The sequence below is a fragment of the Tachysurus vachellii genome, chromosome 3 (assembly GCF_030014155.1).
Source record: "Tachysurus vachellii isolate PV-2020 chromosome 3, HZAU_Pvac_v1, whole genome shotgun sequence".
Classification (NCBI taxonomy): domain Eukaryota; kingdom Metazoa; phylum Chordata; class Actinopteri; order Siluriformes; family Bagridae; genus Tachysurus; species Tachysurus vachellii.
In genome coordinates, this window is record NC_083462.1 from 19,323,006 (window position 1) to 19,342,699 (window position 19,694).

Genomic DNA, 19,694 nt, shown 5'->3' on the forward strand with positions numbered 1-19,694 from the left:
TCTCTGTGTTCTCCAATTTAAGCTTTGTTAGCCTTTCAGCAGATGGAAGCTAATAAACCCTTAATCAGTAACATTAGATTGGGCGCTGCATTTGTGTACAGAAATGATATGGGTTCTGTGTCTAACACAGTATTTGTATTAATACTGAGCTGATACATACTCGGATGCTGATTTCAACCGTTTGTCTGTATTGTTTATAAAGAACAAAGTATTACTGATTAAAAAAAAACAGGCCACATATTGTGCTCTCTTTTGTCTGCTCAAAGGCAGGGGGAGGATTCGGTTCTCAGCCCTCGGACTGGGAACAGATGGCACGAAATGTAATGATTACAAACTCCTGACGTTTAAAATAGTTTAATTGCAAAGTCAATAATGCCCCCAACAATTGCTAGGCCTGTAGTGTAAAAACAACAGAAGGCGGAACGCAAACTTTGGGAGAATGTTTAACCAGAACTTTGCGTTAGGAAAAGAGCCTCCATATGTACCACAGCCGGACCAAAGATCAACAGATCCGGTGTAATTACGCGGCATCATCAGCCTGACGAAGAGAAACACACACACACACACACATTTACACATCCCTCACAGGTGTGTGAACCTGGAGAAAAGGAAATAGATCTGAAGTCCATTAGCTTCCAAATTAAAATTAGTTTTATTTTTCTCCTTTTATGTACATTATTGCATTTAAACGTTTCTGCTATTAAAGTTTTTATTTAATACGTGTCTTTATGTTCAGAACAAACAGTGTGCTATAAAACTCATTCTAAACAATCATGTATGAGGAAGTGAGTAATTGACAGTGTGTTTTTACAGTCAACATATAAAACAGTTTTGAGGGTATGCCGAGAGATACAAAATACAGATAAACTTTTATAAGTAGGGAATAAAACACATTTGTTGCCTAGTGTAAGTTTCTTTTCTAATAATGGAGTCTGCTAGCATTTTGTCAATGTTCACAATTTTTTTTTGCTAATCCATATGGTGTGAAACTTCCTGTTATCACTTATGTTATAGCAGCTATATACAGCAGTTCCATCAATAGCTTCTCAGCTTCGCTTTCCAACTCATCTTAGTTGGAAAACATGAAGCTACTACTGACTGTTACAAAGCACAGACACTGGAGACTCCTTCCATAAATTCTCCTCACAAAATGTGTCTAAAGCATCCAAAAGTCTCAGTGAATTCTTTAATGTAGAAACAATCCGACCAATCAGAATGCAGAATGTAACACTGTGAAATAAATTTGCTCATAAAAAGTAAGAGTTACTTCATCTACAATTCTAACATCCAATCAACGTGAATATGCAAATGAGGACTGTGACGTGTGTTCAAAAAAACTGCTATATTTTTCCGACAACATTTTAGTGGCTATAGGAAATATGTGACAAAATAAATAGAATCAATACTAGAAACTATATTTTTGTATGAATTCAGACCATAATCTGTGACTCTGGCAGTTTGAAACAGAACATAGTTGACATGAAAAACTGGCACCGAACCTGAAACTACCTGTAGGATGTGGTGCGAGTTTGGTCACACTGTGCTGCGCTTCCCCTGAACGTCTGAATGACAAGTCCACACTCGTTATGGAAGAAAAATAACCTACATGTGCATTTTAGCTGATGACATCAACACACCTAGGTAATCGCAGGTGATTAATCCCCAGGTCAGGATCTTGCAATATCCCTACACAACGATCTGATTTACCCTTTGGTCACAGCTCGCAACCTTGGGATAACCATGGACAATCAACTATCCTTTTTCTTTATTGATGTTGCTGCTGTGATACGCTCATGTCGGTTTCTTCTACAAAATCAAAAGGATTCAGGCGTTTTTATCCACACAGGCTGGGTACTTGTTCATATTACTGCACCTCACTTTTGTCAGGTCTACTTATAAATGCAATTCGTCCTCTGCAAATGATCCGAAATGCAGCAGCACAAATTGTTTTCAACCTGCTTATGTTCTCCACACCAGAGTATTGCTGTTCTCACTCCACTGGCTTCTGTTAGCTGAACACATCAGATTTAAAACACTGATGCTTACTTACAAAGCCAAAAATGGACCATCTTCCTCTTATCTCAAAGCTCTAATCACTCCTCACACTGCACCTCGCACCTTTTAGTGCTACCAGCACTGCTCGACTGGTCCCACCATCTCTCAGGGCAAGAGGTACTGTAGGTATACATCAAGACTCTTCACTGTTCTGGCACCAAGGTGGTCTAATGAACTTCCCCTACTGTAGAAGTCCGAGCATTTGAGTCACTGGATATCTTTGAACAACGGGTGAAGACCTACCTCTTCCTGAACCAATTAAACTGTTAATGTATTCATCAATAAAGACTTTAAAGCACTTTTGTACGTCGCTCTGGATAAGGGCGTCTGCCAAATGCTGTAAATGTAAATGTAAACACACCATTATTAGTTTCCTTACTGCACATAATGGCACCAAAATAAAAACAAACATGGTAAGTCGATGGTTGTGTTCCCCTTGTGAGTTTGTGATAGATAGAATAAAAACCTTTGCTTGTCACATCTACATTACAGCACAGTGAAATTCTTTCTTCACATATCCCAACTTTGAAGGTTGGGGTCAGGGCACAGGGTGAGCCATGATACCTGGAGTATTAAGGGCCTTGCTTGTCAGTGCTGGGGCTCCTCTGATCAACAACCCAGAGCCTTAACCACTCAAGTCACCACTGCCCAAAGCTATGATGGTGTACTGTAAGATGAACGCACAGGAGTTCATTACAGTTGCGTTTGCCTAACGTTGGTTTGGTTTCAGTTTGATGCTGATTCTGATTTGGTTTGATTATATTATGTGCAGTAAGTCATCTAGCCTTTTCTGTCATGATGTCATCAGCTAAAACACACAACACACGGGTTACTTCCTGAACAAGTGTGGACCTGAGTATGACTCACATGTACGTTCATGTTCACAGGAATTACGGCACAGTTCCACAGCAAACAAACTTGCAACACCTCCTAAAAGAAGTCTCAGATTCTGTACTACGCTATACACGTCCTGGTCCACATGACAGCTTTCACATTACTGAAATTTCATGGACTGTTTTAGACTAATCTGCAGTGTGATAAGCCTCCTGAGTGTATTGTCTCTGTGATTTAGACCTACTAGAGCAGGGGTGGACAACCCGCGGCTCCCGAGCCGCATGCGGCCCTTTGCCCGGTTTCATGCGGCTCTTACGTTCATATCGAAGTTTGTATTTGTGTCTTTTTAATGTGCATGTTCGCTTCGCTTGAGTTCAATACGGTATTTTTGCCAAACGCATGAGTGGGATGAAAATATTTTTTTTGAATATCTGTACAATGTCACACTTTTTACTTTACAGACGATCAGCACCTGGGGAGGACACCATGTGGGAATAAGAATCAGCTCTGATTGGTCGATTAATATGCATTTAATCAGTAAACGTTTTGTCATATATACAATAAAATTAAGTTTTGCTAAAGCTTGAAAATGATAAAAGCAAGAAAAATATTTAATTCAATTGGATTTATTTGTTTTAATTTGTTTTCATTTAATATAAAACCACAGAATAAAAATAATAAAATTTCCATTTATATTTCTCCTTAATTTTTATCCCTTATTGTTACCAATATTGTTCATAATGTTTATCTGAAACAGTAAAACCAATGCGATGAGTTTTTTTTCCTTAAGTATTATATATACACCTTATTTGTGTCATCGCTCTGTTCTACACGGCAATAAAAAGCTCTACATGTCCACACGTGTTACTTTCTGAAAGGAAATGTTAACAAATGTATCAGAGCATCAACAGGAATAATGTTTCCTGTGCACTCGAGATGGCACGGTCGAGAAGAAGACCAGCGTGGCATCTGTAGCAACACTTCCATGTAAGAACTCCGACACGGCAGGTTATCAGTAACACCAGGCCTAAGGGCTGATTACTGAAGTCATTCAGTCAGAGTCACTGTCCACGTGCTGCTTTTATCCTCAAGATATTATTTATACTGGAAATAAATATTAACACACTAACTCATTAAGCTACATATTTAAACAAACTGTAAATAACACGTTTTCTTTTGGATGTGGTGCTGGACAGTGCAAAAAGCATGTTATTTTTATATCTTATATTTTATCTTCAGTGCATGCATAGGCTGTGTGTGTGTGTGTGTGTTTGTTTTAACCTATGAGCTTTTAAGATAATATTAAACCACCTGCTTATATTAAACAAAGTACATAAAATATATATTCTATTACACATTTTTTAGTAAATATGAAGCTCATATAAAAATAAACACTCAGGAATTTAAGATTTTGCAGTGTTTTATCAGTATTTCTGTTTTTCTCTAGAATACTTGGGGCAAAATAAAATGGCTTGTTATGTTTGTTCATAACGATCACAAATTTAAACGCGTTTTCAACACTAAAATTCAGTGTAAGATTATCAACAGTGTTAAAAGCACACGTCTAAAACGAATGTGTCCTGATTCATTTTAGATCAGACTTACAGACAGAGAATCATTCATTTGTTCACACTGATTGAAAATGTCCCAGAAATCAAAACACCAGCGTACATGAAAAAGTAATAATAATTTAATAAAATAATAATTGAATTGAATCTAAATCTCTGTTAGTCCTCGTTACATTGCTGTAATTCCACATGAGGGCAGTACAATGCCAGAAGCAAGTGACCACAGCTTTACATCTATATTTCCTTATTATTTCATTATTAGTGTTTATTATTATTACTATAATTCTAATCATCAATATATATATACAGCATCAATCCGAAATCGTGTTCACTGACTGATGATGATGTTTATGGTAAATAAATACACTTCCAGTATTAAAGTATGAAAGTATTAAAGTGTTGTCAAACACATCCAAGAGAATGGATTATATGTGTTTGACAACACTCTTAAATTTTAAAGTATTAAAAGTAAAAAAAGGCCGAAAGACTTAAAGATTTAAAGCTTTAAGTCTGCTTGTGCCGGGTCATGGATAGGTCAAACCTGCCTGGGATTTCACCTCCATGACTTTTCTTTCTCTCAGGATTTGATGTATTAGATGAAAGAAAGCACATTTTGGTCCAATAAAGAAATAAATAAACAAATAAACAAATAAATAAATAAGTTTACAAAAACATGCATAACTTGTCAGATGTGAAATAATAATAATCCGTCCTGGGTGTATCCTGCCTGATGCCCGATGACGCCTGAGATAGGCACAGGCTCCCCGTGACCCGAGGTAGTTCGGATAAGCAGTAGAAGATGAATGAATGAATAATAATAATAATAATAATAATAATAATAATAATAATAATAATAATACCTGGCTATATATTAGTCCTTCCAGTGTTTTCAGCACAGCGTATACTCTAGAAGCCAGAGCTTGTCTATCAGTTTATACGTTTTGACTAACACGAAGCCCAAGAATTCCACAAGTGCATGCGTCCTAACCCGGAGCGAGCAGCAGGCTGGTGAGACTGTATTTGTAGAGACAGCAGCAGACATTGTAGGCATTTCTCTCATTGGTGGTAAATATCAGGAAGAATCTCTCAGCATTTCGCTGCCAAAGCCTCTCTGAATGACTGCAGAGACAGCAAGAGGCCTCACTGATGCCCACAACACAGTGCCCAGAAAACAAGTATCTAGAAAAATGCCTGAATGACAGAATATCAGATTACAGTTTAGGTGAAATGAATGAAGAAATGGAAAAAATGACAATTATCTTGTCATCATAACTTGTACTGTTTAAGAACATTTTTCTATAAAAGCTTTATAGCTTTAAGAATTTTTTCTATAAAAGCAGATCTTCTTGTGTTGGTACATTTTTAGAAAATGTGGATAACTAACATTGATACTTAGGACACTCAAGTAACATCTTAATATTCATTCATTCATTCTTTTATTCATTTTCTACCGCTTATCCAAACTACCTCGGGTCACGGGGAGCCTGTGCCTATCTCAGGCGTCATTGGGCATCAAGGCAGGATACACCCTGGACGGAGTGCCAACCCATCGCAGGGCACATACACACTCTCATTCACTCACGCAATCACATACTACAGACAATTTTCCAGAGATGCCAATCAACCTACCATGCATGTCTTTGGACCGGGGGAGGAAACCGGAGTACCCGGAGGAAACCCCCGAGGCACGGGGAGAACATGCACACTCCACACACAAGGCGGAGGCGGGAATCAAACCCCCGACCCTGGAGGTGTGAGGCCAACATGCTAACATCTTAATATTTGTATGTATATTCAGTTTGTAATTTGAGTGACTTTTAAAGTCAGATCAGTGGGTGAGTCAATAATCACAATATCACTGAAAGCAAAGAAGAGAAAGAGAGAGACAGAGACAGAGAGAGAGTGTGAGAGAGAGAAACAGAGACAGAGAGAGAGAGAGAGAGAGAGAGAGAGAGAGAGAGAGAGAGAGAGAGAGAGAGAGAGACAGAGAAGTGAAGGAGAGAGCGAAAGAGAGAGAGAGTGAGAGAGAGAGAAAGAGAGAGAGAGAGAGAGAGAGAGAGAGAGAGAGAGAGAGAGGTGACAGAGAGTGTGAGAGAGAGAATAAAAAAAGGGAGAGAGGGAAATAGAGAGAGGAGAGAGATGCGAAGGAGAGAGAGCAAGAGAGAGACAGAGAGAGAGAGAGAGAGAGAGAGAGAGAGAGAGAGAGAGAGAGAGAGAGAGAGGATCTTCTTTACACAATCACCAGGAAGTGTGAATGATGCAACTTTCTGTTAAACACAAACCTATTTCAGTGGTAAATGATTTCAGCTAATGCAGAGGGTTGAACTTAAATGAACATTTTTCATAATTGATAATTGATGAAAAAAGGAGGTTTCAAGCATGAGATGTTACATACAATAATAACACATTAATAAACTTCTGCATTTTCTTAACATGTAATCCTAACCTGATGTTTTTATTATATTTCAGTAAGTGTTTTGGGGTAAAAAAAAATGGCATCATAACTGTCTTTTTCCAATTCCATAAGATTACGTTGGCGACATGAACAGATGACTTTGCACTTTGTGGTTTTTCTTTTACACGATAAAAAGCATTGTTGTTCTTGTATTTTTGCTTCGATAACTTCAAAGGTCACTTCAATATTTACTCAAGGAAAGTTTTTTCCGCGTGTCCCGTTCAGATGATTAAAATAAAGTTGTCAGATTTTTCTGTTTAAAAACAAGCTTTTTATATCTTATGGAAATGCAGAATGAAGAAACATTTATTTTTTTTAAATCAAGAAAAGAACAAAAAAATTATTGTTAGGTGTGAGTTTTATCAATAATTATTTTTTCAAATAATAATGTTTGTTTTATTAGAGATTACAGCGTGATTTATTTATTTACTTTATATATATATAAATTATTTATTTATTTATTTATATATTAAAAAGTAAAATAAGTAGAAATGCTGTCATCTTAATTTTTATCACCCAAACTTCAACTGTGTGACTTGTGTATCACATTTTTCTTAATTTTTTCATTATTTAAAAAATAAAATACTTAGAATTTGTATGCATTTTAAGCAGAATCTAGAAATTATTACTTGATGACTATCCCAATTATCCCAGTCATTATTGCAAGGTTGATTATTGTTTGATCCTGAAAATCATTGATCTCTCCATGCAACTTTAAACTTTATATCCTGGATCAACTGAAGCAAAATTGTAAAAAAAAAAAAATCACTTAAATGGAGGATGTGCAGGTCAAGGGAAATGATTTAAGCCGCATTTCTGAAGCATCGTATCAGACGAGTGGGACCACAATGCCTCTTTTCCTATTTGCAGATTAAAAAAGAAATCTTAGCGTGCACCGCTTTTGTACACTGTACGATTGACCTTGATTTTGTTCTCCTCTGCTTTTAGTTGGTCAAAGATTTTTTTATCCTCTTTAGTTATGCTTTGGTCTTGGCTGTACCCCTTCATTCCCCTAAAACATACACTTTGTTTATGACCTGAGCAAAATATTACAGTTGTTATATAATAATTGAAATAATTGAAGCAGCTCTTACAGAACAATCATGCAAACTCCGTCGATTAAACAAAAGTCAACCCATAAACGTATTGTTTTTAGACACCTGTTAAAAATTTCAGACATTTTTTTTCTTATTTAATGAAATTTAACTAGCATCAACTAGCATCAATGCTAACGACATGATGACATAACGAACCCTCTCAATAATTATTTTTATTAATGTACTTTTTAGTCTTTAAGGTTTGCACTTTTAGTCAATATCACTATAGATGTAAGATAAAGAAATAAAAACAAACAAACTCCAGAAACTCCTGATGACGCAACTTCCTGTCTGTTTTCCATCTTGTGATTATAGGGTGAACGCGTCGAGGTAAGAAGGTTGAAGTGAAATGTTTTCAAGCACAAGATTATCGCATGAAGGAGCAAATATGATATATCACTAAAGTATTTATATTAACTATTAAATTTTAAAGTTGTATAGAGTTTGGTCGGATTATTTGTCTAACAAAACACGCACGTGAGTTACAGCAAAGGACACCTTTAATCTTCACTTTACTTTAGTATTACTTACTATTAGAAGTGTAATATCAGTACCACACACAAAAAAAACGACACTGTTATTGACGAAATCTTCCTATAGAAAATGGTTTATGAATTGCCTTTTGAGTCGCCACTTTTCTTGCATACAAAAAAGCACACAATTAATTTAGTCACTTGGCCTCTTACAGATTTCTTAATAGGTTTCCTGAATACATGAATCCTAATTGTATGATCTGTTTTATGTAAACACTGAACACTCCTCCAGCTGGTCCTTTTCTATCCTCAGTAGTTGTATAATCTCTCTCTTTCTTATTTCTTTTTTTCCCCAACAGTCTTTAGCACAGAATGATTCTTTACACGCCGCTCCATTAGCAGAGAGAAGTGAAAGAAGTCTATTCATGCACTTTATTTTTTAATCAGAGTGGAAGGTGAATTGTGCGCTGAAGACCACTTGATGTTCGTGGCACTGAAAGCGTCTCGGATCACAAGGCTACTTTTCTTCACGTTACACCGGGTTCTTCCGACGCTTACCGCAAAATAAATGTGATCCTGAAAGGATTGGGAAAAAACTGTCGTGCTTGATATTTTCTTTATTTCTTTTCTTTTGGGATCTTAACATTGGCACAAACACGCCATGAATAAAAAATACATAAATAAAATAAAATAAAATAAAATAAAATAAATCTTTATTTGAAACTGTATTAGAACTGAAAAAAAAAAAAACGGTAATCAATTATATCATTCTATGTACACGTGCACCTTTTAAAATTTCCGCTGCGATCTTAACGTTAGCACAAACAGGCCAGGAATAAATAATTAAATAAATAAATAAATAAATCTGTATTTGAACTGAAAAAAGGTAATAAATTGCATCATTATTTGTACACATGCATCTTTGGCTTAGAAAGGTGCACCTTTATATAACTAATAGATTTAAGTAAATAATAAATGCACACTGTATGCAATTTCCTCATTTGAATGATACATATTAAAGGTACATTTATGTAAGTGTGTCTATTCAAATAAAAAGTAAGTCAAAGAAATCTTTTTTCTCTCTCTCTTAACTTCTTGACCTCACATCTGACTGATCCACATCCACATTGTGACTCTTTTGTCCAGGCAAGAAGGTCAAGAAGATTCAAACAGTTGGTCTTAGAACAGGATCAAAACAGGCTTCGAGAACAGGGAACATACAAAATTGAATATGTTTATATAACTGCATTTGGCAGATGCCCTTATCCAGAGCAGCTTACATATTTGTACCACACTTTGTACAAGTGAACATTAAGGGCTTTTTTTGCTCAAGGGCCCAGCAGTGGACACTTGGTGGAGCTGGGATTTGAACTCTCTTCCAATCAGTGGTTCAACAACTTAACCACTAAGCTACCACATAACTGGGTAAATGTCACAAACATATAAGAAATGAACAAATACTGGACAACGTGTGGACTGAAACAGAGTTGTTTTAAACAGTGTACAGTGTACATACATACATCAATTGGAATCATGGGTATTTGGTGAGATAACCTTCTTGAATAAACACCTTGAACAACCTCCAAGATCTAAACCAGTCTGGCTTTAAAGCAGCACATTTGACAGTGACCGCACTTTTAATTTCTCTGAGAAACTACATGTCACTAGATCAGCCAAGCTGTCATCTGTCCTTATCCTCCTCGACCTTTTAGCAGCGTTTGATACGGTCAACCACAAGACTCTCTTGTCCACCCTCAGGAGTCTTGGAATTTGCGGATCAGCATGGGAATGGTTTGCTGCCTAGCTGGAAGGACTCTCATATCAGGTAACTCCGAGGGCAGTGACATCTGCTCCACACAGACTCTCCACTGGTGTGCCACAAGGCTAAGTACTTGGTCCTCTTCTTTTCTCCCTGTATTCTCACTCTCTTGGTAAAGTTATTTCGTCAAATGGGTTCTCTTACCACTGCTATGCTGATTATACACAACTTATCTTCTCTTTCCCACCCTCAGGTACCACAGCTTCTGTTCAGATCTCAGCATGTCTGGCAGAAATTCCATCATGGATGACTGCTCATCAGTTAAAGCTTAATCCTAGCAAAACTGAGCTGCTCTTCATCCCAGGTGATTCATCCCCAGGTCATGATCTTGCAATATCCCTGCATACCGATCTGATCTCCCCTTCATTCACAGCTCGCAACCTTGGGGTAACCATGGACACTCAACTGTCCTTTTCCTCTCATGTTGCTAATGTGACTCGCTCATGTCGGTTTCTTCTCTACAACATTAGAAGGATTCACCATTTTTGTCCACACAGACTGCTCAGGTACTTGTTTAGTAACTTTTTATCTCAAGATTGGACTACTGATCTCACTGCTGGCAGGTCTACCTCTGAACGAATTTCGTCCTCTGCAAATGATCCAAATGCTGCTGAACGACTTGTTTTCAACCTACCTAAGTTCTCACACACCACACCACTTCTCACTCCACTGGCTTCCAGTAGCTGCACACATCAGATTCAAAACACTGATGCTTACCTACAAAGCCAAAAATGGACCAGCTCCCTCTTACCTCAAAGCCCTCATCACTCCTCACACTGCACCTCGCACCTCAGATCTACCAGCACTGCTTGACTGGTACCACCATCTCTCAGGGTAAGAGGTAGGTATACATAAAGACTCTTCTCTGTTCTTGAACCGAGGTGGTGAAATGAACTTCCCTTAGAGGTCCAGACAGCTGAGTCACTGGCTATTTTGATACAACAGTTGAAGACCTACTTATTCATAAAACACTTCAACTATTGTAGCGGTGTGTTCTCTGCGTTGCATTATGTAATGAACTTACTTCACCAAACTCCTTGCTACCACATCCTTATTTATTTAATCTGGGCTCACTTGCAGTGTGACTGGGAACAACTTATTTAAACAAAAGCACATTTTAAGAACATATCAAAATAAATCATGTACCTGGGCAGCACATAAGCTGGCATATTTTAGGACTTGAGCAGCAAACATAGCAGCACGTGGCAGCAATGCATGACACTGAGAAAGATAAGATTGCATTTGTTAAGCAAAACTGTTAAAATAAGAAACAATGATGAACAATACTTATGTGTACATCACAGAGGGACTTATAATCACAATTATACAAGTTTATAGTGTGAAATCATTTGTTATGTTAAATATAGGTCTAATTGAAATCACCACATAAACTTTGTGACCTACCACCATGAACTCACGTGCAGACTGGGAAGAAGCTAAGTACATTAACTCCCCAAATCAGCATTGTTGCACACAGGAAATCCGAATATTGTCATCGGAAGTGGAATCACAAAACACTGTTCTAAAAGCACACCTTGTACGCTAGCACTTTGTTGTAAGTTTGCATATAAAAAAATTCTAAAACTAACTTGAACAGTGATTTAGGCACATGCTATCTTAAGTCTGTAACCTGGTGAACCAGAGTTAATGTATTCAATGATAGAGATTTAGCAATTTTGATAAATGATAAAGCAATTTTGTACGTCACTTGGTATAAGGGCATCTTCCAAATGCTGTAAATGTAAATGTAAATGTTGAATAAAACACTTTGGGATGTGTGAGTATCAAAAAATAAACAGCTTCTGGGTGTTAGGCTTCGGTAGGTGAACTCTTTTTATATTACATTGTAGACGAACTTGATCTGTGTTTTCCTCCTGAATCAGAGAAAGACAGAACAAGAGAGAGAGAGAGAGAGAGAGAGAGAGAGAGAGAGAGAGAGAGAGAGAGAGAGAGATTTAGAGAGGTTTATATATCACAGTAAAGGGAAATTATCTAAATCACACTATTCAGTGTCACCCATATAAAGATGAGTTTCTAAATCTATGGTACTGAATAGATTCAATAAATTTTTTAATATATTTAACTGATTTACTAAATCCTTTGAGTCAAGAAATTGATTTTCTTTATTGTTTTTTTTTAGTTTTTGTTTTAAAAAATACTATATAATTTATCTGCGTGAACAGATAATCCTAGTGGCTTATGACAAAGTGATTACACTGAAATCTTCAATGTCAGAGGCATTTCATCACCCTGCCCCTATTTTCTTTGCATCCACTTGCATCTTTCTATGCTCTTGTTTTACTCTCTGTATTGACTTACTACTCCACCTTGTCTAGCTTGACCTTCTATTATAAGTTGCTTAGAAACCCGGGAGAAAAGATTGAGATGCTTCATCCAAGCCTTTGTATCTCGTCTCTTTCATGCTGTTTTTGTCAGCCTCTACCCTGCCTCGCATGGGGGGCCGTAATAGCGGAATAGCGGCTCCTCGTTTTCATTGTAAGCACCCATCCCGCTGGTGTGTCACCACCTCAGCTCTCAGACTTTTAATTTATTTTCCACGACACATCTCTTCTTCTTAATTTTCATCTTTTACATGCATTTTTTGCCATATTTTTGCCATTAAACGAGTACATCATAGATGTGGATGTGGGTCCACCTCTAATAAAGAGGAAAAAGGTTGCATTGGGTCCAGAACAGAATCAACAATCGTGTTTTAATTTGCACCTGTTGTGTTTTTCGATGAGAGCAGAGGAACATACAGCGTGCTGATCTTTCTTTCATTAATGAGCTCCGTGTGTTGAATGGCTCCTCTGGGCCGGTGTCATCTTTTTTCATCCTGTGCCCTGCCTTGCCTTTTGTGCTCACCTCCCAGCTCACCTAAAGGAGATAGCATTATACGGGCATTCAATTAAAGTCTTTGGGGACTGAGAGGAAAAAAAAAAGACTAGGCAAAGGAGCGAGAAGAAAGCCAAGAAGAAAGAAAGCCTTATTCTTCCAGACCTGGAAATGATTCTTAATTAGGAGATATGTTTAGATGCTTAATGAAGGAGATGCTAAGGATAACAGCATCAAGGCAGCACTTAACAAATACTCAGGTTGTCCCGAAAGGAGCAAAGCTAAAATGTGAGAAATGTTTTTCAAATGGTGTATTTAAGGCTGTATAATTACGGCTTTTAGAGGCAGACAGCGCAGGTGACTCCGACATGCTGAATACCTGGGCACGCGAGGCTAAGCTCGGTCCCGGAGAGGCGGAATTCCCTCTTTCATTCCCATCACCGTATCAAAGTACTCATGAATGATTTGTTCCTTAATGAGGCTGAAAAGTTAATTAATATAAATTCCAGCCATAATGAGATCATTAATAAATCTTTTAGATTCATCTAATCAGGATACCTGCATCTCAGGACTGATGATTTTGACAGCTGTGTAATCACAGGCTTTTTTATTACCATGATGTTGGACATACGGGATACTTAAAGGGAAAAAAAAAACGTTTCATGTGTTTATATTGAAATATTCATTATTCCTTGATCTGAACTGAGAAAAGAGATTTTATGCCTATAGTTTCAAAATATAATATAATAATACAGACATCCACCACAGACATAGTTGTGAAGTTGGTACAAATACTGGACTCAAAGTCCAAGAAAGCAGTGCGTGTAGCTATATGACTAAATTTACTCAGCTTGGCTAATTATTGCTCTACAAAAATGTAGCGTAAATGTTGTATATCTATTATAGCAATGTATTTTGCTAGTAATTGATGGTGAGCTCATGGTCCACCAAACCTCTGGTCTACATCTTGTTGTGATTTAGGTTAGGATTAGGATTAAGATTTCACGTATGGTCCCAAAAGATTGATGGAAGATAGTCATGTAAGATAGTCACATCTATGTTGATTTCTTTAATATCACAATCTCAGAAATATTTAAGTTCGACTTCATCTCCGACCCTTGTTATACTAAAATACAGAAAATGACAGAAAACAAGATTACAGTGATTTTGGAATGTCAACCAAATCATGGGATCTTCTTACAGTATATCAGCCATGTCATGTGATATGTTGGCCACATTACATGATTTTCTTGTGTTAGACAAGTGAAACTGAAGGTTGAGGGCCCAGCAGTGTTAGATTGGTAGACCTGGGATTCAATCTCACAACCCTCCAATCAGTGGTCAAACACCATAACCACTAATCTACCACATCCATGACTCATATAAGGCAAATCATGGGATCTTCTCATGTTGGATCTGTCACATGATCTTCTTGAGTCAGCCATCTCACAAGATCTTATTTTATAAACCATCCCTTGTGATCTTCTTCTATCAGCCATCTCATGTCATTGTCTCATGTTGGCCATGTCACATGATCTTCTTGTGTCAGCCATGTCATGTGATCTTATATAAACCATGTCATGCGATATTCTCATATCAGCCATCTCATGTGATCTTCTCATATTGGCCATCTCAAGTTAAGTCAAGTCAAGTCAAGAAGCTTAAGTGACCAATTAATCAAGTGATCTTCTCATATCAGCCATGTCCTTTGATCTCCACACAACAGCCAACGTTTTCGGATTCATCCACTTGATTTGAGCTGTGAACTTCAATAATGAATAATAACAGATGGTTAGATGTTTTTTTTAAGACGCTTTAAGGACGTGATAGTTATAAGGACGTGATGGTCCAGCGGTCCAGGCGCTGGGTTCCTAATCGGAAGGTAAGGGTTCAAGCCCACAAGCTGCTGAGACATCTACATTGGGTCCTTGAGCAAGGCCCTTAACCTCACCTGCTCCAGGGGCGCCGCATGATGGGTGACCCTGCGCTCTGACCCCAGGCTCATAATAGCCTGGGATATGCGAAAACTTGTAAGGACGTGATGGTCCAGCGGTCCAGGTGCTGGGTTCCTAATCAGAAGTTTGGGGTTCAAGCCCACAAGCTGCTGAGACATCTACATTGGATCCTTGAGCAAGGCCCTTAACCTCACCTGCTCCAGGGGCGCCACACGATGGCTGACCCTGCGCTCTGACCCCAGGCTCATAATAGACTGGGATATGCAAAAACCCTGGGGCATTCGTGGCCTAATGGTTAGAGCGTCCGATTCGTAACCCAAAGGTTGTGGGTTCAAGTCTCAGGCCGGCCACGACTGAGGTGCCCTTGAGCAAGGCACCGAACCCCCCCAACTGCTACCCGGGCGCCACTGCTCCGGGTGTGTGTTCACGGTGTGTGTGTTCACTGCTGTGTGTGTGCACTTTGGATGGGTTAAATGCAGAGAACGAATTCTGAGTAAGGGGTCACCATACTTAGCTGTATGTCACTTCATTTTATCACTTTTTAACTCGTTGTCGCACCCATGTACAATCCAGTGTTGTCGTCCCGTGATGTGACTTGAATTAACATGTAACGTTGATGCCATGTTAACCCTAACCCTAACCCTAGGGTTTAGTGGTTTACATATTTGATGGTACAAAAATGTTTACCAATTCTACTTGATTTAACAACCTTTTATTATTATCTAGTAGAATTTGAATTTGCAAATTTCAAGGCCAACACAGATAGACGAGACATTTAACACATACAGTAGGCATACCTATTCAACCCTGCTCTCTATATATATCCTTCACCAACATGTACACCGAGCTTTTTTGCCCCCTGGTGCTTTCTGGGGGTTTCTTTCTTTCGTTCTTTTTTTCAGCTATCCTACTAGAGTTACAGAGCCGTTTCTAACTTGGTGCCTACCCCGGCAGTGTGGAGGCTCGACCACATGACCGTTGATTCATTGAGACACCCACAGAGCTGTCATTTCCAGGGCAGGTGTCGAGAAACTGGCCAGGCGCCTGAGCAAAGAAAAAGATTCTGACCTCATACTGAAATACTGTAAGATGATGGCCCACCGGTCACAGGACACAAGGTAGTGACATAAAAGGGCTTTTCTAGGTACAGAAATGAAACCCGATCAAGTCCAAGCACAAGTCGTAGCCATACCCGAGTCTTACGAAGGACGTTGTGAATGACAGAGAAGACGGTCGTTGTGTGTACAGCTTTGTTTTCAGCAGCTCATTCACACTGTGTGTTTATTTGAGTAGCTGGAATAAAGATATACATGAACCTGAAATGACAATAAATCTACAGTATATGTAAAAGTTCCATTATTGCGATCTTCTTCATCACTTACAGGCTACATACTGTATGTTTGTGGATCGTCTCTCTGGTTCCTTCGATAAAAAGCCAGAAGGATTTTTCTTTTGGCTTTTGGATTATTGTGAAAATGATTCTCACATGTTTTTGTTCATAGAGATCTTCACAAATGAGAACATGGAATGAATTTTGAAGCCTAAATACAATCATCAGAAATAAAAAACACGAAGATACAAAAAGTTCTAAACAGACTTCAGCACACACGGTCACATGACGGCTTCACCGTCACTTCCGCTAAGCTTCAACTCTTTTCAATTCAGTTCAATTCAATTTATTGTAAAAGTGTGTATCAGTATAAACACCTCAAGGCTGTAGTAGATGAGTTTTGCTGTTTGGCGTGATGACGTTTAATTTGGCCATTTGTTCACATCACAAACATCTATTTTTTATATGCAAAAGCTTAAAAATGCACGAGTGGTCTATTACTGATGTATGTTATTTTGTAGAATAAAACGTGATTAACCACAGACATTATTGTAGTTGTTTACCCGAAAACCCATTAACGTGATAAAGTGAAGTGACATACGGCTAAGTTTGGTGACCCATACTCAGAATTTGTTCTCTGCATTTAACCCATCCAAAGTGCACACACACAGCAGTGAACACACACACACCGTGAACACACACCCAGAGCAGTGGGCAGCCATTTATGCTGCGGCGCCCGGCGAGCAGTTGGGGGGTTCGGTGCCTTGCTCAAGGGCACCTCAGTCGTGGTCGGCCCGAGACTCGAACCCACAACCTTAGTGTTAGGAGTCTCCATTAGGCCACGACTTCCCCCGTTCATGCAGTAGTCAGTTCATGCAGCACTCAGTTAAAACAAATACGTATGATATAAAAGGACTTTTATTTTTAAGCTAATTAATTTTGTTTGTTTGTTTTTTGTTTTTTTTCACAAAGCTTTGCATGAATCATGTAGACCGTTACAGAGACACTAAGCACAAATAGAGTCGTCTTTAAGTGTGTGTGTGTGTGTGTGTGTGTGTGTGTGTGTGTGTGTGTGTGTGTGTGTGATAGTCTGCCAAAATTCATTCTTATTATGCCACCACTACATTGTTACGCAGTTAAGACATATTTATATCCTTAATGTTGATGATGTAACTTCAGTAACTTCCAATAGTTTATAAAATTCTGTTAAAATCCACTAAAATAATGCTTTTGCTATGTGTCGTATTTCATTGAGATGTTGCATTCAGGAATGTAATCTGGCTTAAGCATGCACTTTTTTGCTGTCTATATTACTTTATATATTTCTGAGCAAAACAAATCTATTACATTATCGCTCTGTGACTCCGTGCTCAGCGTCTGAAGTGTTACATCGTACTGTAAGTGGGCAAAATTCCTCAGGTTTGTTAAGTAATTTGGTCTGTGATATTTCCAGCATGATTATAGCTTTTGGCTTTGTGCCCTCATTCGAGCCACCGGGCCTCCATGTGGGAACGGTTAAGTGAAACGAAGACGAGACCACACAAAGCAGCACACACTCAGGACACCGAATCACCTTTGCAAATGAACTGCAGCCCACATCCTGGAAAATGTTAATCGTGAGAGCTAGCTGTTATGATCCCCTCTCGGCCACACTATATCCTCACACACCATGCATACACGCCCAGAGGTCCGGCTGAAGGCACAGAAGTTTAAGCGCAAGATTCTCAAGATTCCCGGCAACATAGCAGCGATGCTTTAGAGAGTTTCTGGAGCTTGTTATGGAAGATGCCTGGGATGGTTCCTCGAGTGTACATTTTCATTTAGTCTGAATGCCTGGCACACTCTCATCATAAACAGAAGCCTAGGTAGGCATAGATTGAATAGTTGCTTCGTACTATGTGCGATGAAAGAAACTATTCATTAACTCAGCTCATTTACATAGCTGAGGGGCAATTTCAGGGGCCCGCAACAATTACTGCAACGTAACTGGATGTCCGTCTTCAAACCCAACCAGAGATCGACTCTCATCCCAAATCTGTGCAGTATTTTATTCATCATCCTCTAACACTGAAAAAAATTGAGTCAGATTTTAGAAAAATATGATGTTTCTCAAAAGCAAAACACGATTTCATTTCAACACTAAACTAAATGTAAATGTTTCTTAATTACTATTGCCTCACTATAACTATTTATATAAGTATATTTATTATTATTAGTATTATTATTATTATTATTATTATTATTATTATTATTATTTATCTATTTATCTATTTATTTATTTATTTACTTATTTATTTTTATTATTATTATTATTAATAATAATAATAATAATAATAAAATGAAATGTTTACCGTCTTGTGAGGACACTTAAATCGCATTTATATACAGATATACAGATCTTGCGGTATTTTGTTAAAATATTATTATTATGCTAGTATAAATGCTATTCTGTAGCTTTTCAACTTTATTTCTTTTGTAACTCAGATATAAAATTAACTATGTTGTATGTTCTTACATTTTTCCTTCACTGTTCTATTCAACAATTGTGTTAATTAATGTGACAGGAAAATTCTTGTTGAGAAAAAACTATACTGTTAAATATAGTTTCTTATAAAATTTTAATTACATGCATTTTCTAATATATATAATAGTTTCCATTAAACAGTGCTGTGATCTAAGGACTAAGCTCTAGCCTTAAAATACTGTTTGTAAGGATTAAAACAGTGTAGTTTTGTGTAGTAAAAAATGATCAAAAATGGGATGATGCTGATAAATGTGTTAATGTTGCGTGAAGTTGATCCTTTTCTTAAAACGGTGTGCACGGAAAAGTTTTATTCTACTTATACCCCAACACTTTTCTACCCGGGAAACTTGCAAATCTTTCAAATCTTGCATTTTATGACTTTGTTAAAAGCCTGATCTGCCTGTCAGAGCACGTATCGTCTTGCGTCCAGCTTGTGTATGCCATTCTCACCGCATCTGTCGTGCACCTTGTTTCCAAGTATGGTCACTATGAGCGAGCTGTCACTGGGGGCCTTTGTGCAAAATTAATGGCCGACAGAGAAGGGCAAAAAAGTCAGAACAGCTGCCTCTGTCACCACCCTGGAAAGAGGCCACTCCACCTCCTCCACCAAGCTCGACCCAACCACCCCAAACACGTCTTTCTGCTCGTCTGTTATTACTGTTATATCATATTCGGTTTTATTGGTGCCTCCACTTCACTTAGCTTCTGTTTTTGGTCAAGTGGCCTGTTCTGTATTTCTGGGAGCCTTG